The sequence below is a fragment of the Myotis myotis genome, unplaced genomic scaffold, assembly GCF_014108235.1.
Source record: "Myotis myotis isolate mMyoMyo1 unplaced genomic scaffold, mMyoMyo1.p scaffold_m19_p_9, whole genome shotgun sequence".
NCBI lineage: Eukaryota > Metazoa > Chordata > Mammalia > Chiroptera > Vespertilionidae > Myotis > Myotis myotis.
Genome location: NW_023416401.1, coordinates 2,707,699 through 2,731,240, shown reverse-complemented (window position 1 = coordinate 2,731,240; position 23,542 = coordinate 2,707,699).

The following is a 23,542-nucleotide window of genomic DNA, read 5'->3' as shown; positions in this document are numbered from 1 at the left end:
CATGTTTTTTATCTTTTTTCTTCGTGTACTTCAATGTAGAGCAAAGATTACGGTTGAATCTAGAGAAATGGTAATCATTTGCACCTGTAACCTGTATGAAGGAACCCGACTGTCCTCCACTCCTGTGGAGGTAAGAGGAGCTGCTCCCTTTGCCATGGAACCCAACGCTGAGGAACCAGAACCAGAGGCGGGAGACTGCTTGCTCTCACACCCCCAGGAGAGTTTGCAAAACCCACAGTAGCAGAGCCTGTGCCTCAGGGGCCGAGGAGGGGCATGAGCTCCCCAGGGAATACAGCCACTCAGGTGTTGGCCTGCCTGGCTTTAAGGCATTTGGTTGCTCCTGCAGAGGCACAGGCCGGGGCCTGCACACGCCCTGACTACCTGTGGGACTCGCCCTCTCGCCTGTGCATCCTCCCAGCCTGGCCTGAGCTCATCTTTCCTGCCTTCCCTGGGATCCAGGACAGACATCTTAAGGAAGAAATGGCTTCAGTGAATGTGGAACCAGGGAAGACAATGAGAAATTCCTTCTTTTATTCCTTCTGGTTTGTGCTGTAGTTGCCTCTCCGTGTAGCCGCACATTTGTACGTGTATATCTCTCTTTTTTAAAAAAAAATATTTTTAATAATTTCAGAGAGGAAGGGAGGAGAGAGAGACAGATACATCAATGATGAAAGAGAATCATCGATTGGCTGCCTCCTGCATGACCCCCACTGGGGATCAAGTCCACAACCCGGGGGTGTGCCCTGACCGGGAATCAAACTATGACCTCCTGGGTCATAGGTCGATGATCACTGAGCCACACGGGCCAGGCATATGTGCATAGCTCTTAAAGTCTGTTATAACCTACAGGCTATTTTCTCTCTTCCCCACTAGAGAGGAATCTACGCTTGTATCTGTTCGGTCTTTTTACCGCCCGAGGCCCAGTGCCTGGGGCAGCGCTAGTGCGGCCATCTATTGAGTAAAAATCCCAGGAATCACGATAGCAATGAAACCAGCTTAGATTAGTGATTTGGAATAAATGCGAAGTGTTCTCCCTGATGCCCCTGCTTTCAGGGTCAGATTACAGACACCCCACCCGTGTATGCCGGCGCCAGTAAAACACTAGCGGTCCGGGCAAAGTCTTCGAGGGAACCTGGAGAAGGTAGGGATCACAGAGCTTATCTCTAAGAGGAAATGCCTTCTTCTGAAGTGGCCACTTTAGAGGACCCTCAAGTGTTTCCAGCAATAGAAGCGCCTTCGGCTTCGCGGTTACAGGCGAGCCTCGAGGGGACGGGCTGTCTCCGCCGCCGGTTGCCTGGGAGCGGCTGCTCGGTGGTCTCCTTGCTCATCGTTCGGGGGAGACTGTCACTCGGTCCCGATGGGAACCAGGCGGTGCCCGTGCGGTGTGGCTGGGCTCAGCAGGGGCAGAATTGGGCTTCACCCAGCATTTCCGATCTGGCGGCAGCTTCCCAGACGCGCGTGGTTAGAAGGCGTGAGAATGTGGACGGCAGCCTTTTGGACAATACAGTTCTTTCCCTCTGGGTTGCCCTGCTGACCGGACCACAGCCCAGCCTGTAACCGTCCCTTCACCCCACACTTCCTGTTCATGGCGCATGCTCTGTGAAGGGTTTCATCGCCAGCCGTCGGGGCTGCGCTGGTCGTCCTGGAGGACAGTGTTTCTGAACGTCCCTGTGGATGCTTGGAGGCATGTTCTGCCGCGGCTCCTGCGCTCACGTTAGAAGCTGACCCTCCCGAAGCCACAGTCCACTCCCCGTGACGGGCCCTCTCAGGACTATTAAGACGACCGAATGGAGATGTCGTGTATATTTGGGTCTCCGGGGAGAGTTTGGGAATACAATGATGGGCAAAGACCTATTATATTTTGCTTTTATTATTGTTCTTCTTTTCAACAAACACATGTTTGGTATTTATTACGGGGATTACGTATTGAACAAAAACATTCCTGACCTTGGCCTCACCAAGGTTACAACATAGCAGGGAAGACAGACATTGCACAAACGCGTCAGGTGCGAGGAGTGTCGCCACAGGGAAGAATGAGACGCCATGGACAAGTCCCCAGGGACCGAAGTTAGTGCCACGGATGGAATGTGCATCGGAAGACCCTGCAGACTTGGGAAGAGGAGCAATTTAGTGAAGAACTGAATGAGCTTCCAGGGGAGAAAAACACTGTTCCCTACTGGACAACTCCTTTCTAAGCAAACCCCACCTCTGCTCAGGTGGTGAACGCTCATGCTGGGGGCCAGGAGAGCTCCGGAGTGCCTGCTGAGTGTAGCCGGCGTGGGCACCGTGCTCTGGGTCACAGGGCCATTCTCCTGGAGAATGGGACGCATGGTGAGGACGTGCCGGCTGGTAGGATGGAGAGGGACACTGCTGTGGATCCGCTAGAGGAGAGACGTGTCTGCTCTGGTGTCCTTCTTGCCTGGGACGCTGGTGCGAGGCTTTGGGCTGAGACGCTCCAGTCGTCCAGTGGCCGGGGAAGGCGCGTGCCCTGACATCACTGGCTGGCGGGATCGTTTATCTCCAGGCTTCCTGGCAGACGAGCTAATTAAATATTCTTATTGATTAAGCCATTGTTCCTTTGGTACGTTCTTACTTGTTCCTGGAAGCACTCATAAACCAGGTAACGGGAGCGGAGGGGAGTTAAATAGGGCGGACTGTTCCAAGCAAAGGCCCAGAGGTGCAGGAGCACACGGCCTAATGGAAAGACATCCAACAGAAGGGTGTGTTCCTGGGACGCTTTTGGCCATGTGATAAAAATAGAAGTTTCTGTCTCCTACAAAGTAACTGATGATGGTGAATATATTCTCCTTTTCCTGCTCCTTCCTTCCTCACCTTCTTCCCACTCTTTCCTTCCTCTCCCTCCCTCATCCTCCTTTTCCTCTGTTTCCCCTCTCCTTTCTTCTCTGTCTTTACTCTCACTTCTTCCTCTCCTCTTTTCTCCCTGAAAGCTGTGCTCAGGAGAAATTAAGATAAATCCCAGAACAAAAACTGAATGAGCTCAAGTCCAGAAGGACAGCAAAGGTCCAGATGCCCTGGTCATATTTGTCTATCGGAGGGACCTACAGCGATTCGCACCACCAGCTGCTGAGGCCAAGGCAGGGAGTTAGAAATGAGACCTTACACAAAGCTGAGACCTGCCCGGGGCCGCATCCCCAGGGAGAGGGTGGTTAGAAGAAAGTGCCTCTGGGCAAAAGGAAAGGACAGAGATATATGCCTGTAAGTATTGACAATCAGGCTTGCGCCCCTCACACAAGCTTGAAGATTAAAACACCCGCTTTGGGTGTTATAAAAAAAATCTCAAGATGAGAAAGTAATTTCAATTGTACTTCAGTTGTCAGGCCCGAGGGCACTTGGCGGAACCCAAAGTCACCCTGGAAGAGCAATTCATCAACCTGGTGTCCTCCAAACCAGCAGCGTCACGTCAGTAAGAGAGAAATTCAGCTGCCAAAGTCATTGGAAACACAGGCAATGAGCCATCGGGGCCCCAAAGACTGTAGATGCAGAAACTATAGAATTAAAAAAAATGTATAAAAATAAAAAAAGGAATGAAAAAGAAGGCAAAGGAAAAAGAGACTATAAATATTATCAGGAAAGTTTCAAAAAGAACCAAAAGAAGTCTATGAATTAGAAAATATAATCAGTGTATGAAGCAGAGGAAAAATGACTCCTGAGGGATGGTCAGGGACACAAAGTAGAATCTTGAAGAAATCACTTGGTAAACTTTAGGCTAACTTACACCAATACTGACTAAGTAAAATAGCAATATGAAACCTATGGATAAAAATAAAATAGAGCTGAAATATTAACCAATACAAATGTAACCTGGGATGGGGGTAATTGTAGTTAATATGTCCCTTTCTTTTAAAAGGACAGAAATTGATACATTTTTTTCTGACTAATTACAATAGCCATTATTTAATGACTAGAGGCCCAGTGCACGAATTCGTGCACCAGTGGGGTCCCTTGGCCTGGCCTGCAGGATCAGGCCGAAACCGGCTCTCCAACATCCCTCGAGGGGTCCCAGAGGGATGCAGGCCAGGCTTAGGGACCCCACCGGTGCACGATTGGGGCCAAGGAGAGACACAGGAGGTTGGCCAGCGGGGAGGGACTGTGGGAGGGCTCCAGAGTGTGCCCGGCCTGTCTCACTCAGTGCCGATCAGCCTGACCCCAGCAGCAAGCTAACCTACCAGTCGGAGCGTCTGCCCCCTGCCCCTGGTGGTCAGTGCACATCATAGCAACTGGTTGACTGGTTGACTGCCTGCCCCCTGGAGGTCAGTGCATGGCATAGCAAGTGGTTGAGTGGCCTTAGCATATCATTAGCATATTACACTTTGATTGGATGAACAGACAACAGGCACTTAGCATATTAGGCTTTTATTATATAGGATGTGACCTAGATGTTAGCAGTACTGATAAAACCTCAATTGTTTTTAAAAATATTATAAATTATACTTTCTAATGCTTTCAAATGCATTATCTTATTTAATCTTACACAACCTTGTGAAATGAGTAGCTCAAAAATACTCTCCTACTTTGATGAGAAAACTAAGAGACTGTGTAACTTAACCAAAATCCCATATTTGGGCTGTGGAAGAGACAGGATCGATGTATTTTGATCCCAGGATTTTATTCTGGCTTTTCTCACTATTGCCTTTTATCATCAAAAAAAATTTTACACAAGCATGCTCTCTGGTAGAAAAACATATTCTTTCAAAACATTTATAAACAATGTTTGTATCTTCTTTTATAATAGAAAAGAAGCTGATTTAACCAAGGACCTTTTTTATCTTGGATGTAATGAAGCCATAGTCTCTGTACACATGCTTAAATGATCTATAGCATTGCCCTTTCAGAGGCCAGATCCGGAGGGAGGATAGAATGACAGCGTTGTTGTTGTTGTTGTGTTCATTTGTTTTTAATGTGAAATCTGAGGAGGCTTGGAAAGAGCTCCTCATATGCTTTTAAAGGTAAGATTGGATCCCATTAGTTAAATCAGCAGAGAGTCTAAATGACAGGGCTAAGCGAGGGCCTCTGCTTGGGAGCATGAGACCAAATGTCTCCAGAAGGGTCTCCCTAGGTTCTGGGGACTGGCTGGTGGGGATCAGGCTGGGCTGTCAGCCCTGGTCCCTCTGCTGCAGACCACTGCAGCGAGTAGCGATGCATCCCCTTTTCACAGCAAAGGACAGAATGTGTGTTGTTGCTGTTTCCGGTTGGCTATCCCCAGGGCCCCTGGCCTTCCAGTGCTGCAGAACTTTCCATAACCTTCATCTATAAGTAGACGTACACTTTAAAGCTGAGAATCTAGGAAGGGGCCAAACCTGCTGAGTCATTTGTGGAAATTTTCTCATAATAATCGAAGGGATTCTCCAATTGAATGAGAGTCAGGATGAATTCCTTGGCGTTCTGGATCACCTGGTGAGGAAGGGACTCCATGTGCGTGGCAGACACCAGCTCGTGAGCTTCCTGCCTTGGAGATGCGTGAGCACCATCGGATGTGGAAACTGAGGTTTGCGGAGGCTGAGGAGCATGCAGGGAGCGCGAGTCCATCCTGGATTCACATCAGGAGCTCAGCAGCTTTCCTTGGGACACTCTATAATGACATGTTTTTGATTTCTCAGTATAACTTGAAGTGATGCAAATATAGAAACATTCATTACATCCTTTGGGAAATGATTTTGATCTTGTGGATGGCTTTTTATGTCTAACTTGTTATATATACATTTTTGGGGGGGTTCCATAAATCTCATCTAAAACAATTATTTTTCCCACTATGAGGAGGGGCTTGCTTTTCTCGGTCCTCTTCATTCTAAGAGCAAGTTCGTCTCCATTCTAAACACATTCCGATGAAGTGTTTTAAGTAGGAAATGACAAGATCGTATTTGCCTTTTACCACATCACTTTGGTTTTATTATGGAGAATTGACTGGAAGAAGACAAGAATGGTTATAATGAGACTGGATAGAAGACTACTGATTGCTGTAATCCAAAGTCGTGGCGTTAAAGGTGGTAGCATAGGAGAAATACAAGGGATATTTGGAAGAAAAAAATCTATAGAACTTGGTACACTTAGGATATGGAGAGAAAAGATAATAAGATCAAAGTGTCATGTATGCTCATCTATGGACGACAGGGACATCTGTGACAGTAAAGCCACCAGTGTGATGAGATGGTTAATTCTATGGGTCAACTTGACTGGGCTAAGGGATGTCCAGGCAACTGGCAGACATCTCTGGGTGTGTCTGTGAGGGTGTCTCTGGAAGAGAGTCACATTTGAATGGGCAGAATGAGTAAAAATACCACCCTCACCAATGAGAATGGGCATCATTCGACCCAGGGCTGGGGAACTTCTTCTCTGCCAAGGGCCATCTGAATAATTATAACAACATTCTCGGGCCATACAAAATGATCGATTTAAACATTAGGCTGCTGGATTTGGTTAAACATTTGATTAGCTCACTCCTAATGCCTTGGCAGGGCCAGACCAAATGGTTTTGTAAGCCTTATACTGCCCACAGGTTGGACATTTCCCACCCTTGAAAACCATGGAAGGCATGAATAGAGAAAAAAGGCAGATGAAGGACACATTTGCTCTCTGCTTGAGCTGGGACATCCATCTTCTTTTGTGTCGGAGCATGGGCACACCTGGCTCTTGGCCTTCTGGTTGGACTGGGACCACTGCCCTCATTTCCCTGGGCCGCTAGCTGGCAGACGTCAGGCCCTGGAACGTCTCAGCGTCCATAGTTTCACAATAGCCCACCCGTCATGACACATCTCTTTCTGTGTCTCTCCCCTGTTAGCTCTGTTTTCTCTGGAGAACCCTGGCTAATTCAGGGGAGGTTATAAGACCCAATGGGCGCTTTGGGGTGTGGTTTTTAAGACATCCAAGCAGAGACAGGAGGCGGGCAGTGGATATGTGCACCTGGAGGTCAGAGGAGAGATCTGGGCTCTAGGGAGAGATTTAAACTTTCTTGTACATAAGAGGCCCCAGAGCACCTGTGGGCGGTATTTATTGGAACAAAAAGAGAACACCCAGGACAGAGCTGTGAAGACCCACCATGTGTAGTGACTGAAATAGGGGCATCTGGAGAGGCACAAGAACACTAGAGATTGTTGTCATGAAAACTTAGAGAAGAGAAATTTTCAAGAAAAAGGCAGAGTTCAAAATAATAGAAACACTGAGAAGTCAGATAAGCCAAATTGAGTAAATGATCCCTTGTGTTAGTAACATGGAGCTGTTTCAATGGGGTAATGGAGAGTGGGTGGACATAGGACCTATCAGGTCTTATCTACATCATAGTGATGAAGGGGGTTGATATGTTTTAGTTGAGACAATATATTTGTTATCATGGGGAATAAATGAATGGCCACTGAGGAAATGATAAGAGTGAACAGAGATTTCAAGGCCCCTCACACCCCACCCTGACTTTCCTTATCGCCATTCCTTCCAAATATAAAACCACATGCTTCTCATCACTTTAATGGCAAAAAAACAAAATTCTGCTGCGAAGAATGTCATTCTTTGGATTCACATCAAGAATCAAATGCCCAAAGGAAGGGTCACCTCAGTGACATTGTCAGATTCACTTCTGCCATTACATTTCCTGACTCTGATGGAAGCATTGGTCAGGGAAACGTCTGAGAGCAGATGTGATAGCAGGGATTGGAAGAGAAGAGGAAAGTGATGAGGCTCTTGACCAGGAATGACAGGCACCAAGAGCAGGAAATTGTGCCGAGGGGTTGTGGTGGCAGCCTCTGGCTCCTCCTGTCATGGGGTCTGTTAGAGGGCGAGCCTTTGAATGGCTACTTCCTAGAATGCAGAATCTCTGGACAGTGGTGCTGGATTGGAGGTGTCAGAAGGTGGGGGTGTTCACTTCACGCTGGGCACCTGTATATATTGTTAGATCTCTCCTCATGGTTTGACGATTGCAATAGTACAATTCCTGTTTACAATGAGTAGATTAGGAGCATTTTAAAAATCATGTGCTGTCTACCGCTTATGAGTCTTGGCACCGTGCTTCTGAAATTCTAGGTTGTTATAACTCCTGCCTAGTGACACCCGTGGATGAAAACATGTGAGAATGATTTTCTCTGGGCACAGCGCGTGTTCAGTTCCTCCAGGACCAGGAGACAGAGGGAGAAAGTCTCATATTGTCCAAGAGGGACAGGAGGACTGAGTTCCTATTGCTCCCGGCAGAAGGCTGAGCCAGTCCCAGGGCAGTCAGCACACCCAGCAATTGCTCTGCGGGCACCAGAAATAGAGTGTGACTGCAGACTTGGGTTGTGTGGGTCTCTCACGCTCCTGCACCCCCGCCCTCCATCCTCGTTTATGTTTTATGGCGAAGTCTTTGTGCGAAATTGCCAGAGGCAAACAAGTCTGAGTGGGGAGCAGCGTGAAACAGTCGATGCCATAGCCTTGGACTTTCAAATTCTTACCTCCAAATGAATCAGTGTCATTGTCCCCTTTCTGGGGAAGGGGAGAAGGAGTGGCTTATTCCACGCCCTTCTGCCCTCCTTGAGGATGTGTTCTCTTCCTGTGCTGGCTTGCATCCGGGCATGTGGATGTAATATGGTTTTGTCAATAAAACATTTAGACAGAGAACAAGGGTTCTGCATTCCTTTCCTGGCTCCCTCCCTGACACTGGGCTAAAAGGAGAGGCAATAATGGATCTTCTTTTGCTAATTAGGATTTTGAGTCAAGGAGAGATTAGTAATAGAATCAGAGTGACACAATGGGTGCTGACTTGTTCGTGCAGAGCATTTTCTTGCTGTGGGCTTCAATTATATTTTCCAAATGCTGATAAAAAAAAAAATGGGCACCTTCATCTAGAGGTGGGGAGGAGAATGAGCTCGAGCAATGGTAATGAGCACAGTAATTAATGTTTTCATGAACGCTGCCATCATTATTCTGCCAGTGTTCTTTCACAATTTGCCTTTAGACGAGAAACAACAGCTCTTAATGGAAAGATAGATTTTTGGAAGCAAACAGCTCTGGGTTGGCATCTCAGCTCTGCACCCTCCCTCTCCCTCCCTGGGTAAGATGATCTTTCCTCAGCCCCTTCCTTTATCTGGAGATAAGAAGAGCTACCCCACAGGTTCGTTGTGAAATATAACAGGCACATCTTTCACAATCATATAGGGTGGTTGTGTCTGAAGCAGATTAGCTATATATATACTAGAGGCCTGTTGCACGAAGAGATTCATGCAATAGGCCGTCCCTTCTCCTGGCTGCCGGCACAGGTTTTCCTCCGGCACCCGGCACCCAGGCCTTCGCTCTGGCCAGAGCCGCCTTCAGTCTTCCGTCTTCGCTGCTCCAGCTCGCCTTCAGTCTTCCCTCCGCTGCTTGGAGCCTATGTATGCAAATTAACCAGCATCTTTGTTGGCGGTTAATTTGCATATCGTGCTGATTAGCCAATGGGAGGCGTAGCGAAGGCATGGTCAATTACCATGATTGTCTATTATTAGATAGGATTTACTTCCTCTGGACCTTTTGAATCTGGTTTGGATCTAGTTTGAGCAAAGCATGTCTTAGTTGCAGCTCTTATGCGTGAAGATCTGACTCTAGGAGGGTTTACCCTGCTCTCAGAGAATCTCAGAGCTGAGTCACCGGGCCTTCCTCTGTCCTTGGAGCAGGCCGGTGGCCACCACGCTGTGTACAGGCCCCTGTGACCCAGAAGCCAATGGGGGCGGCACAGAGGGCTCTCTCCCGTAGACGAAGACTCCCTGAGTATGGAGTCATTTGGAGCTCATGCTAGAAAGTCAGGCTCACATTTACTATTTAAGACGTCCCCCCGGTCAGGTAGGAAGCATCCCTGCTGCTCAGGTAGCAAGCCCTCGTCTGCCTGCCCAAGGCCGTGCCGCGAGCAGCAGAGTGGAACAGCCCAGGTGGAGAGGGATGAAGCTGGAGTGCCATTTGCTGCTTTTAAGAGTGGTGAGAAGCAGTGTTACTCATATCTAGGTACTTGGTATCGACACTATCTTGCTGGGGAAGCTGAGTTTTTCCTTTGCTCTGGCCTTTGAAGCAGCTTAATCAGTTTATTTCCTCAGGCTTAAGCCAATCTGCACTGATTCCAACCCAGAGGCCTGCGAACACGTGGGGCGTGACAGAGGTGCTGCACCACCCTCAGCCAGGCCGCTGCTCTCTGTCTCTCTAAACCTCATGATGAGGACAAGCGACGTGGCGAGGCATTGGGGAACCATTCGATTCAGCCACAATTAGCAATTGTAGTCGTAGTAATGGTTGGTTGAGGAACAATGATGCTATAAGTCAACTAACTTTTCTAACCCCTAGCTAGTCTAGCTAGTTATGTCATCTTACGGGCAAAGTGCTAGGGTCTGGGGACACTCTCACTTGGGTTGCCTTCCATCATACAAATAAATGCAAATGAAATTACACAAGCATTAGAAGAGCCACATTCCCTTACTCTGGCCTCCAGGGCCTGGACACAAGGAGAGAAACCACTAGATATTGAACTGATCATGTCTTTGATGAAAAGATACATCCATGTGCAGTGTGCCAAGGGTTAGTGTCATATCAGTTTGACTCCTATCTCATTGGATCTTATAAATTAAGCAAGTGCAGAACAAACCATTGCCAGGACGGCAGATGCCGAATCTCTCTGGGAAATGCAGCAAGTAGCACCAGACAGCCAACTAGCACATCTCCCTTTACACTGATCATAAATCAGTGCCTAGCAGGAGAGAAGGGGTTGCCTTTCAATGGGTTCTTCTCTTTACCCAGCTTCTTGGTTCACAAACACGACTTCTGCCTTACACATTTATTGAGAGAACTTGCTTGTTCCCCCCTACATAAAATTCACCTACTTTTTTCATCACTTACCATGGAAAGAAATTACTCAGTCACCTTCTCTTCATGGTTGTGGTTACAAAAATTTGTTCTGACTTCTTTTGGTTTCTCTGAGAACATGGTAGAGTTTAAAGGTGAATGAATGAATCTTCCCTGACATAGGGAATGCGTGCGTCTCACCCTTGGATGTAGAAATAGATATAAAATGCAAGGGTTGCTCTGGTGGTCTCTCTTGCTTTGTCTTGCATGCAGAGTTCATGCTGACGCTGTGTAAGCCCCACTCACCTGCCCCTGCTTCTGATCGCTAGGGTATTATTCTGGGTTGAATTAGGAGAGTTTCTGAGGTTTTAATTTTTATTGAATTTTTGTGGTAAAAATAGCTAACTACAATCCACTACCTTTACTTGTAATGCTTTAGTGTTTGAGCAAGTTTTCAGTGAATCACTGCATATTTAATGTCATGTCTTCTTAGCTGTGTCTCATATAACCAGCTTCTAATTTCAGCCTCTGCTTGGTTAGAACACTTTGTCAAACTCCCCTATCACATTTTTTCCCTCTCTCACACATTATTTTATCCTCCCTCCTGAAAAATATGTTAGTGGCAATTCCAATGTTGGCAATGAAACAGTGAAAAAGAAAACTTAAGAAAGGGAACACTGAATTCGAATGTTATCATTATAAAAATGAAATTCTGATAGGATACTCTCAGTGAAAGGGCATATTATAACCCAGCAAAAAATTATTACACAAAGACTAAATAATGTCACTAATTAAAACAAAAGGAATTATTTAATTTTAATTTAAATAGATATTCCTCTAATACTTTTAAGTTTAGTTTATATGTAATTAAATACTTGAGTTTTCTGAAGCAGAGAAACATAAAATGTGAAGAATTACCGCCAATTAAGGATCAATAAAAATAAATAGAATATAACTCTTGAAATGACAATGCTCTTCACTTGGAAAATATCACTTAATTTTTTGACAGCTTTTTTTTGGGAAACATATTCTATATAAGAAAAGCCCAGCGACTATACAGAACAACCATAGCCCCTCACCCCGGCTGGCCCTGCCCCCCAGAGGGCCCTCCTATGCCGACTAGGGACAGGGCCGGCCCGCAAACTGCCTGTGGCCCCTTACCCCAGCCAGCCCTGCCCCCAATCGGCCCCCATTGGGTCAGGCTGGCTGGACCCCACCAGTGTATGAATTCGTGCACCAGGCCTCTAGTCTATTACATAAAGTACTGGGTGTGGTTGTGTAGTTAAATAACTTTAAAAGATGTAGTATATGCATATTTTCCCAGGAAGAATACCAGAGATATGACCAACCCAGGGTGTCAAAAATGGCCTAATAATGGTTTAAAAAAAAAAAAAAGGCTCTAGTTGTGTTGATGTTTTAAACCTGGGTGAAATGATATAAATATGAGCAAAGTTCTAAGAGAGATAACTTAAGGCTGGGATGGAGAGTGACAAGTTCAAATCTTCTAGAATAACTTTGAGCTGCTAGTAGGAAACTGTGCTTTGAGGACCTAGCAGAAGCCAACACCCACCCAAGCTGTGTTCTCTCTCCTTTTCTCCCCTCTGCCCTCTTTTTCTATCTCCCTCCTTCCCAACTCTCTTTTCTGGAGAGTCTTCAAGAGAGAGTAATGCCCTAGCCAGTCTGGCTCAGTGGATAGAGCGTCAGCTTGCGGACTGAAAGGTCCCAGGTTCGATTCTGGCCAAGGGCACATGCCCGGGTTGTAGGCTCCATCCCCAGTGGGGGGCATGCAGGAGGCAGCCGATCAATGATTCTCTCTCATTGATGTTTCTAGCTCTCTCTCCCTCTCCCTTCCTCTCTGAAATCAATAAAGAAATATATTTTAAAAAAAGAGAGGGAGAGAGAGTAAGACTGGGCTGCTCTAGCTCTTATCCAGTTAGAGAAATGCGCCTTTGCAAGGCCCAGCTGCAAGCTGCACCAGGTTGGGATTGGAGCTCATTAGAGAAGTCAGAACTCTCGATAGCTGTTTGCAGTCTCTGCTTAGAGATGGTCATTGACATGATGAGAGCTAATATACCCTCCAATAGCCTGTACAAGATCTAGATAAAAGTGTCTCCCTGGTGCACGTGGGATGTGGCCCCTCACTGGAGTGAATAGCTCAGAATAGGAAAACAAAGGCTTCCCTTTAGCTCCCACATGAAGCCTGCAACCTGTACAGAGACACGTGACAAACTAGATATCTGCCACCTGCTGTGTGCACACTCAGGAGGGACTATCTACTCCACTTGGCGTGTCCTCTGCTCAGGCATGTTCTTCGCTCTCCTGGGACACCTGCGTGCTCTTATTTATGGCTGGAGCATCCATTAGTCAAGTCCACGCTGAGCTCCCTCAGGCACTCTCTCCCCAGAGTCCCCGGGAGCATCCCTGTAGAAAAGCCGGCTGAGACGTGTGTGGCCAGTGATCACATAACAAGGACACTTGTGCGTTGCTACTGTGCCCACCAGCTCCCCTCCTGCCCTTGTGCACTGGGACTTAGGAATGACTCTGGGGTGTTGCTTATGTTTTGAAAACAGCACTTCCCCCACCCCACCCCAATTTGAGTAGGTAGATTTAGTTAGAAACACAGTTTAATCACAGGATACCAGAAAAGGGAATAATTGGTATACTTTTTTTTTTCTTTCCCACTTGGAAATGAAAGTAAAAAAGAGGAAAGTTAGTTGTGAATATTATTTCATTTCCTTGGGAAGACAAGCCATCAAAATTCAAAATTCCATCGCGTGCTTTCTTTGGTGAAAATGTCGCAGGCATATTTTTAGTAATTTCTTCAGGAATTATAAAGAAGAAGTTTTCTATTTTAATATATCTAGGGGACAGAGATCTGGATAAGAATCCACCGGGGAATTTACAAAGACTCTGTCTCTGCACAAAAGAGGCAGGAGGGACCCCCGAGCTTCCTGGCTCCACTAAGAGGACCACTTTCCCGGCCCCTCTGTCTCTCTGTCATCATTTGCAAGAGTCAAGACAAGGCTGCAGAACTGTGAGCTACAGTCTACCTCCCTCCCTTGCAGCCTGTGCAGCACTCGCCATGAGTGTAATTCCCTGGTCATGTCTCCCATGTCCATCAATCACCACGAGAAACTCAGCACCCTACGTCATCCCCCCGTTCCCCAGTGCAATCCCCTCAACCCCTCCCCCCTGCACAGCCTCTCCCTTTCACCGCTGATGACCATATTGTATGTATTCACATTAGAGTGTCAGGCAGAACTCTGTCCATTGTGTTCGCTGTCTCCCTGTATGCCGGAGAAGTGACGGGCACACTCTAGATATTCCGTGAATATGTGTTGGCTGAACGAATGAAAACAAAAACCAACAAACTGAGCAAAAAGCACTTGAACTTGACAGGGGCTTGGCTGTCCATGTGGCCCGCTGGTGGACTCCCGGACGGTGAGCCTGAGCTGTTTGGGGGATCCCATTCAGGAGCTGGCATCAGGAGGACAGCAGTAGAAGAGGATTCACTGGGCGGTCTCTGAATGCAGAAATTCCTTTCCTATCCCGTGCGATCATCTTACTGGTTTACCACAGGCAGAACATTGCTCAAAAAAATAAAAATAGTGTGAAAGCCCTTGAATAGAAGTTGCCGTCCACAAGGTGATTTTCCCACATGAAGGCAGAATTACCAAGTGCTTTTTAGGCCAACATTGGGGCTTATGGAAGCTGAAGGAGTTTAAACAAAGTGCCAAAGTGGTAGAAGCTCCCAACATATAGTGGGTGCTCAGCAGATGTTGTAGGGTAAGCAGAGGCGCTCACACCTGGGCAACATGATGAGCCAGACAAAGGCTACTTTCTAGTTGACTTTGTGGCATTGCCTCTTTCCCGCCTGGCCTCCCTCATGCTCTCGCCCGCAGCTCGACCCATCCTGAAAGGGCCTGTTGCTGACAACCTAACCTCTGCCTTCCCTCTGTCCCTCCCAAATATAATCATGTGACCTTAAGGCTCTGTTCTGCAGACCACGCTCTCTCTGTGAAAGTTAGTGGCAGTGGTTTAATCAGACAGAAGAATTCATACAAATGCCTTGCCGAATAGACCATAGTGGCCCAGAGCTGCCATGCCTAATATGTTACAATCATCAGGTTTTTTACAGACCCCTAAGAAATGGTGCTGGTTTTGAAAATGGCAGGCAGTGTGACAAGACAGTGATGGAGGTATGTGAGAGTTCCTGGAATTTATATAGATTTCAGAGGGGAAGGAAGAGGGAGTGAGAGAGAGAAACATCAATGATGAGAGAGAATCATTGATTGGCTGCCTCCTGCACGCTCCCTACTAGGGGTCGAGCCCACAACCTGGGCTTGTGCCCTGACCGGGAATTGAACCATGACCTCCTGATTCATAGGTCGATGCTCAACCCCTGAACACGCGGGCTGGGCGTGGACTTTTTAAGTGAAGAAATTAAACCCACAGAAAGAGCTGAGGGTGTGTTTCGATGCTGAGGCCACTTGTTTCTAAAAGTGGGGCACGCAATCCTTCCATTCCCAGGAAGAAATTTGAGCAGGACTGCGGGGCATCCAGGCCAGCACGTTAGCACAGTGTGACTGTCATATATTCTTCCGTGACACGTGAGATTGCAGGTGTTACTGTCAGATACCCTCACATTCCTGCACATCAGGAATAAATTGAGCATGTGTTGGGCTATCTAAGATAAATGGTTTGTGATTTTCCTGTTGCTGAAAGAATCAATGCCCAGAATACACCCTCTGGTAGATGGCCAGCTGGAGATGCCAGTTTAGATCTCATTTTCCATAGTTTTTATTATGCAGAGATGGTAGAGTCAATATCAACTTTCAGAGGCGTTCCATGGATTCACGATGCCCCTGGAGCATGAAGAAAACTCGGCACAAAAATTACATATCGGATCACTTGGGTTACACCCACCTCTGTGCAGTAGAAGGATGAAGACGTGGAAATACATTGTGTGTCATGTAACTGCAGAGTAAACCAGGAAAGGTTGCCATCAAAATGTGTTTCACTGCTGTTTCGACTTATAATTTCTCCAAATGCTTTACCATGTTTTAAATACAAAGAGTAGCTCAAATGTCAACATTTCCTAGGGAACAATTATGGTTCAGAAATGGAAAGTCAGGGAAAGCTTGTGGGCAGGGTGGAGAGAGGGTGGAGAGAAAATGAAAGAATAAGCCGTTTTGACTAACTTTTAAGTGGTCAGTACAATCTCTTATCTCCTTTGACTCTTCCCAATAGGGTCATGAGAGAGGTGTGGTCGGAACCCAGGAGTTTGATTAGAGGCCTGGATGTCCTACACCACGTTCAGGAAGTGATCGTGTCCCGTGAGCTGCTGACCTCCCTGACTTTTGCTCTTTCTCCTTCTCAGTCAGTTCCTTCCACGATGGTTTCTGAGAATATAACTGGGTCCAGGGAACTTAGAATTTCCTCTGTTGAAAGAAAAATACCTGTTAAAAAAGTAACCATATCTTTAAATTGTTCTAAAACATTTTTAGCAGGAAGGGACTCTGTTCATCCAGAAATCCTTGTAAGAGCTATAAAAATTAAGATTTGAGTGTCAGCAGTTCCCCAGACTCTTAGCATTTGCATGAAACACCTGCCACACAGCTGTAGCTGCAAGTTACAGCGAAAAGTCCCTTTGACTTAATTAAGAAGACGTCTGCCATCCGCAAGGTCCTGGGACTGTGGGTGAAGCAGGTGATGGGAGTTGGTACACAGATATTACAAAATTCATGCTTTTGCAGTTACACATAAGGAATGAAGGTCTCTAACAGGCATTTAATATGGTTTTAGCTGCTATTTCCCAAATTTTGTCTACCTTCGTGGGAAACAAACATTCAAGATGGAATTGGCACTTTGTTGAATGATCCTCGCCTGTTGTACTGACAGCATTGCTATGCAAAAGCAAGTGATACTACCATTCATATTCAATGTAACCTGATTATTTGTTATTTGAATTGAGGGTATTTGTTTTCAACGTTGGGTCTAAATCAGTGATTTTTGGGTCTCTTCCTGGAATTCTAATTTGGTTATTATTTTTAAAAAATCATTCCAGGTGATTCTGATGTGAAGTCAAAGTCAGAGGAAGAGTAGGAGGACGAAGTAATGTGTTAAGAGCTAAAGCAAAATCAGGACAAAGGCAGCTGAGAAAGGAAGCCAGGCTGTCTGAAGCTGGGACACCTCCCAGGAAGGGTAACATCTGAACAAGAAAAGAGAAATTGCCAAGGAGAACAGCACGAGCAGCCGTGGGAAAGAACACACCATGGATACTTACAAGGAACTGAGAAGGCTAATCTTACTGACCTTGGAGAGTAGAAGGAAATACTGTAGAAAAGGGATGGTACATTTCACTGTGCCCCAAACATAATAGTTGCTCAATAAATATTTGGTGAATGAATATATAGGTGGATCCGATTATGGAGGGACTTAAGAGCCAAACAAAATAATTTGCACTTTTTGTCACTGTGTATTTCCAGTGGCTAGCATATCCTATATAATAAAAGGCTAATATGCAAATAGACCGAACTGCAGGACAACAAAACAACCGAACAACTGGTCACTATGATGTGCACTGCCCACCAGGAGGTGCGTGCGGAACATGGCGGGCATTGGCAGCAGGCAGCAGAGCACGGAACATGGCAGGTGTCAGCCGCAGCAGGATGGTGGAACAGGGAGCAGGGCCTCCATATTAAGGTGGGGCACTGGTTGCTGTCATCAGGGCGAGCTCCTGGTGGTTACTGAAAATTCTTTGCTCGTGCGCTCCACGGTCCCACCCGCCACTCGCACCCGTTGCCGGTGCCTGGCGCCAGTCGCGATCGCTCAGTGATGTCAGTAGGTGCAAGCAGCGGCTGCCAGCCCCGATAGCCCCTGATGGCTTCTCTACCTCCCCCTGCTCCTAAGGGGCAATTTTGGCAGCAGCTGCTTGCACCTGCTGAAGGTGCCAGCCCAGCTCGCCCTGGCTGCTGGCGTAGGCCCCAATAGCTCTATGCTGTCAGCATGTAGGAGCAGCCTAGGTGGGAGCAGAGCTGCTGGCTGACTGGGGACCGGAGGCTGAGGCAGGAGGGGCTGGGCAGGGGTGTGGAGGATGGGCCTAGACCCGCCCCTGTGCCCACCTCAGCCTCACAGTCCACAGTTCCTTTCAAGGTGCACAAATCCATGCACTGGGCCCCTAGTATTAGAATATTGGTTTACATGTTGTGTCACCAAGGAATTGTTCGTGCACAAAGTATGTACTAATGGAATGGTTGATATTATTTTTCAAATTATGATTACCTTTAATTGAGCACCTTTAGTTTTCAGTAGGCAAAATTCAATTAGTTGTTTATAATGTAAGACAATGTCTATTTTCGTCTGATAAAACAGTATAAACTACATTTAAAAAAAAAATTCTGTAGTATTCCCAGGAGGAATTTTATAGAAACAGTATTTTATTGCCAGCTAGAGAATTAGAGTTCCCACAGTAAAATCCTCCCGTGGAACAGGGAAACAATACAGCTGTTCATTTTAGAATTCAATTAAGAATACGATGGACCAGACACACTCATCTACTTGAACAAAACTTTAAAAAGTTGCTGCCCTGACAGGGTTTTACGTTCTAATTGGGGGAGCAGGAAATAAGCAAAAACGGATAGTAGGTAAGAATATGGTGAACTGTACGAGGACAAGTGCACACAAGGGTAGTAGGAAGCACAGGGGATCTGAAATTCTCCTTTCAAGAACCATGGCCAAGAAATGTGTTGCTGAGAAGAGAACATTTGAGCTAAGACCTGAAAAAAGTGATAACCCAAGCCATGGGGATGAGGGTGTCTGGGGGAAGCTCAGGTGGGGCCCAGGGAAGGACAGGTGAAGGCCTGAGGCGATGGTGTGCCTGTGGCTTTCTGGGAGCAGCAGGGACACCAGTGTCTGTGGAGTAAATGAGAAGAGAGTGGCAGGAGATGTGCTCAGAGAAGTTCATGTAGGACCTCCTAGGTTGTAAGGAGGACGTTGGCTTTTGTGTTGAGTGACATGGAGGCCCCTGAGGGTTTCGAACAGGCTATGGTCCTGATTTGGTCATGTTCCTAACAGCCACAGACCTCTCATGACTCTGTCCATGACTTTATTGACGACAGCGTATTGGTGCCTCCTGGGTTCTAATAGTATTTCTTTCCATTGCATTACCCCACTTCCTTTATTTTTGATAAAAATGGTATAGTTTTCCTTCTCCTGTCCTTGGGCTACAGATGTCTTCAAGGTACCTTATTCATATTTATGTATCCAGTGACAGTCAATGCAAAATCTAGATAGAGTAGACATTCACCAAGTATTTGCTGTCATTCTATAACTTTTCACCTTTGGCTGAGGTGAATCTGGTAATGTGATGTCTCATAAGTGCAGAACTGGTGATATTACTGTGATTCCCATGACTGAATACAATTTCTGCATTTTTTATTTGAAAAAAAAATGCCTGTATTAATATTTGATTTTTTAAAGCGTCAAATTGACGTGCCATTCCATTGATGGCCGGAAACACGTGGTTAACCACGTTGCTGTCTGGGTTTCGTGGACAGACATTTGGAATAACCTGTCGATTCCTTTGTAATCCACTGTGTGAACTGTAATGTGGGAGTTAGTTTTATGATTAGGATTTGAAGGCATTGAAAGGCCCCACTTACCCTAAAATATTTCCACTATAAAGATTTCTGACTCCATACCCCTACCCAGGTTGTCATATTTATCTATAATCTAACTACCTAAGTATCCATCTATATGTCACCTATCATCTGTCTATCTATCAATGAGAGGGCTTCTAACTCTGCAGACTGTGAATAACATAGTGAGCGGCCTTTTTCTGCATGAGCATCTCCCGGATGAAAGGACTCAATCGGCTTTGGTAATTTGGAATAACAATACTCTGCCAAGGGGCTGGCTCTTCTGATTTGAAAGTACGTTTCTTAACCTCTCTGGCCACGACATTTCTTTTCCATAAATGGTGCTGGCTGTGCCTCCGCATTCTTTCAGCAGCGGGAGACCATTATCCTGTGAGAATGTTCTCTCCCCTTTGACATTCTCTCTTAATTATTGCCCTCTTTTCACTAGGCAAGATCCTTAGGAATTTTCCCGTATTCTCGCCCTCCGTTTCGTCTCTGACTTGGACTGCCACTTGGACTGCGGATTGGGGGATTAACCCCGAAAGTCCAGCCTCATGAATCCTGGAGACAGTTGGCTCCGAATTCCAGGCATCCTTTCAGGGGGGCTGAGCCGCTGGAACAATGCACAGGCTAGCGCCTGGGAACCAAGCTTTGCATGGAGGCCTTCGAGGGAAAGACAATAGGAATCTCAAGGCGGAGGAGGAGGGGGCGGGAGAGTTCCTTTTTCCCACATGCTGGTCTCTCAAGACCTGCCCTTTATTTATTTCTACTGAAGAAAAGATGTCCTCCCTCCCACTCACAAAAATAGCCTTCTCTCCGCGAATCCCATCTGTGCCATTGTGCGGAGAGTCTGTAGCCAGATTGAAACAATGGCTGCGAAAGGCGGAGAACTCCCTGATGCATCTTAATGGCGGTTTGTGAACTTCAAAGCCGACCCTGTAAATTCTAACCCTGTTAAGCCAGCAATCCAAAACCCAAGTGTGGGCTGGAGCCCTTAGCATGTAGTTGTCTAACATTTTCTGTTGTGAGATGACAAGACAGGGGGCATTTTTCATACAAATACATGTGCACACACACACATTTTAAAAACAACACGTTAGGATGCACATTCGTGTGCTAATAAATGCATCTCTTTGATTTGAGAATCCATAAAATTCTAGGTAAAAGCTACCATTTTCTGCAGAAGCAGAGGTGCATACAAAACCTGTTATTAACAAGCGCTCCCCCACCCCCTCCCATTGGGATGCTGGCTGAAGAGATCCATGGACCTCTGTGGAATTTGTCATCCCTATTTAAGGACTGCAATTGTGACGTCAGATGTGAGGGGCCTTGAGCTGGGGGTGCACATGCTTCTGGCAGTGAAAGGGTGGAGGTTGGGAGCCCCCCTCTTTCTTTGAGAATAAAGGGAACAAAGAGAAATTCCTGGAACTTTTTCAACATAATAGAAAGGTCGCCGACAATAGCCCACCTATGGACGCTGATGTGTGACATTTAAACTGAATTCCAGGGAACCACGGGAAGCTTTAAAAAGAACGGGCTGCCGTCAAGATAATTCTGTTTCCCCGATCATTTCTGCGTGGAGAAAATTAATGTACCAGTTCCTTTCAGTTCTCAGATGTTTCGTGAAAAATGCACACATTCGTTGAGAATGTGAACAGAGAATAGAATGTCTGTTACTGATATGGAAGCCACCAAGTTATAAAGAATAAATAATATCTTTTTAAATTGGCCTGTGCTGTCTAACCTGGGGAAATAGTCTTATTTTCTTATTTTTCATTTTCTTTTTAATTTCTATTTATTGATTTGAGAGAGAAAGAAGAAGGGGGGGGGGGGAGAGAGAATGATTTGTTTATGCATTTATTGGTTGCTTCTGACCAGAGATTGAACCCACAGCCTTGGCGTGTTGGGTCAATGCTTTAACCACCTGAGCTGCCCGGCCAGGGCCTGGGGAAATAGTCTTTAGGAGGTATTTTCAGTTGCTATGTTTTGGTGGAAGAAAAATCAATGTCTTTATGTAACAGGAGCTTTATGTACTTGTTGCCAAAACTACTCGTTAAAAACCCGAAGTTATTTAGAAAATTGTTCTCTTTTTGTTTATGTACAAGACACACTCCGCTGGGCCGATGTGGTTGGAAGAGGGGAAGCGGGTGACTGCACTGCTTGTGCGGGGCTGCCCACCTAAACCGCATGCAACAGGGGGTTCTGGCTGAGTTGACACAGAAGCTCAGGGGAAAATTTTCCCCCAAAGACCTTTGCCGAGGACTTAGCAGAGACATGTGAGAGCAGACCCCTGAGCCACATGAGGCGCGTGGCACAGGCCTCTGAATGCTGGAGACATGGATGGGCCTCATCTCTCGGGGTTAGGCCTTTCGGCAGACACGCCCAAAGGGTAAATCCTGCCAATCACGACCACACCACACCACACCAGGTGCCGATGGCTGGTCTGGAAAGAGGCACGTGGCACCAATATAGCCAGAAAGACCTGCACAGTGTTCTGCTGACAAACTCCCTTGGAGAGGTCTGCAGGCTCCGGAGAAGACGCCTTTAGCAGGCGATGTGTCATGTCTAGATCCGATGTCTACACTGTGGCCACGGCGCTGTGCCCAGGAAGGTGCTCATCTGGGTGGAGGCTGATGTCCTCCGCAGCTGGCGAAGGACGGGTTCTCGGGGAGAGCGTGGAGCTGCAGAAGGAAGCAAGCAGGAAACCGTCTACATCTGGGCATCTTGGTGGGTGAGAAAACACAGCTCTCACTTGTCCAGACAGCCAAGCGTAGGTGCTCGCAGCTGTAGGCCTCCTAACTGATGAGGTGTTTACAGATATGTCTGAAGGAGCTGGAACTTCAGGGAAAGACAGGCTGAGTGATGAGGGGGAAATAACGAGGAAGGATAAGTCCAGACTGAGCAGCAAGGCCTGGCCGCTGGATGAGACAGACCTTCTGGTCCAGGGTGAGTTGAGGTGTCATGTTCTCCTTCCCTGCTCATCCCCATCACTGATACAGCTCCCGCTGAAATGGCGGGTCCTCTGAGAAAGAGGGGCCTATGGTAACGTAATGGAATTCAAAATAACACAACAGCATAGTGCATCACATAGTGCAGTGGTAGAATGGAACATTCTAGTCTGCTAATATGTGTTGTGGCGTGCCTAGAAGGTTCAAACATGAAGAGAGTTAGCTAATCCAGAGAGGTACCTGCCATGTGGACAATGAGTCATGGCTAGCATATTGCATGAATTACATATTACTGTGTAACAAACCACCCCCAAATTTAATGGCTTAACATAGCAATCAGGATGACTCATGACTCTCATGCTTATACGTTTTTCCAACATTGTGCTGAAAGATTTTGTGTATAACAGTTTTTTCAAATAGTGAAGGATTTATTAAGCATTGAATACATGTTTCTTATTGTTGTTAAAAGTGATTCAGGGTGTCCTATTTATTCATTTATTTTTTTTTAATAGGACAAGTATTGAGAGATGGCTTTTAGAAAGAACCTTCAGTCAGTTTTATGTTTTGTATTCAATTACATACTGCTTCAGTTCTAGGCATAGAGTTTATGAGTGTGGACTGTTATGTATGAAAATTATACGGTGGGAACACATTTGCATTAGACTACGGATCCAGATGGCCAATGGATGGATGGATAGACGACACGTAGATGGATATACGTTCATCTCTGCAAATCCCTGGGATGGTGGCAGAAGAGGGTCATCAAGCATTTAAACCTCCTTTAGAGGCTGAGATGGTCCCCAAAGAAAATTGCCTGTGTGACTAAGTAGAGCCTATACGTGAGGCCGGTTGCCCAGGTCTGAGAAAGATGGGTGGGGTGGCCCAGAGGGATGGAGAAGAAAGGGCTCCACTCCGGCAGAAGGTTCAAGAGCTGGGACTTCCAGTCTTGCTTCAGGTGGTACCAGGACATTCCATTGTGTGGGTCAATCTGCTGGCAGCCATTGGGAACACTTCCTCTGTGATGAACTCATACAGCCCCTCATCCACGTGTGACCCTAGACCTGGGAATTGTTTGCTAGGAAGAAAGTTAAAAGACCTTTAGTGTTTTGAAATTCAAATTAAAGTCACCGATATTCCAAATATACCCAAAAGGTATGAAAAATGTCTAAGATA